At 56.0% G+C, this 829-nt stretch overlaps 1 protein-coding gene across 1 annotated transcript in view; it reads right to left on the bottom strand.

The window, feature by feature from the left end:
* The window catches only part of LOC102674603 (protein FAM151B), a 28919-nt gene that overhangs the window by 18082 nt on the left and 10008 nt on the right, over positions 1-829 (bottom strand).

The raw sequence follows: 829 nt of genomic DNA, 5'->3' as shown, positions 1-829 counted from the left end.
AGAGAGAGAGAGAGAGAGAGAGAGAGAGAGAGAGAGAGGAGGATGGGATTCCACGTGGTGGTTCGATATCGCGATTTGATTCGCGATGGTTCGATGTCAACGAACAAAATCCGGGAATCTGTCTATCTATCTATCTATCCATCCAAATGACCCGCAACGTTTGCTTTCGTTGGCCACGTTCCAGTTCGCTCGATTCCCCAGCACAAAGTATCCCCGCAACGGGAAACGACGACCTCGCGCGTAACGATTCCGTTCACGTTTCGCACATTTCTAGTTCGTTGTTCGCGCGGGTATCGCGCCACCGTTCTCGCGAACCCTTTAGATCGTGGACAAAAAGAAAAAGACGGTGGTGGTTGTCAACACCTCGAATCGTCTCTCGTCATTTCCCCCCTTCGATGGACGAGTTCGATCCCTAAAATTTTGCTCACCGTTGCTCACTCGCTCGTCGCCGAATGCCGGCGCGCACCGCTTCGTTCGACTCGAGTTCGGTTTCGACGAGACCGAGATAACGGCGAATCGTATCGCGGACCGAATGTCGCGGCCGACTGAGGCCGGCCTCTCCGCCGGCCGCGCTGCTTCACAGATCGCGGAACGCATTGCGCATGCGTGCGCCCGATATTCTCCCCCGCCCCTCGCCCGCCTTTCTCCCTCCCCTTCGTCCCTTACTCACTACCTGTCTGCTGCTCTCGTGTGCACAACGGCCACGCGCACCTTCCATCCATGCGTGTGTACACAAGCTCCCAAAACTCGATATCGTCCTCCCGATCGCTTCTTTTCGCGCCCATTCTCTCTTCTCCGAGCACTTCACCCACGTGCTCTCTGTTAATTG

Source organism: Apis dorsata, unplaced genomic scaffold, assembly GCF_000469605.1.
Source record: "Apis dorsata unplaced genomic scaffold, Apis dorsata 1.3 scaffold_92, whole genome shotgun sequence".
Lineage (NCBI taxonomy): Eukaryota > Metazoa > Arthropoda > Insecta > Hymenoptera > Apidae > Apis > Apis dorsata.
Note: the sequence above shows the minus strand (reverse complement) of the source record. Positions and strands in the feature narration are given on the sequence as shown.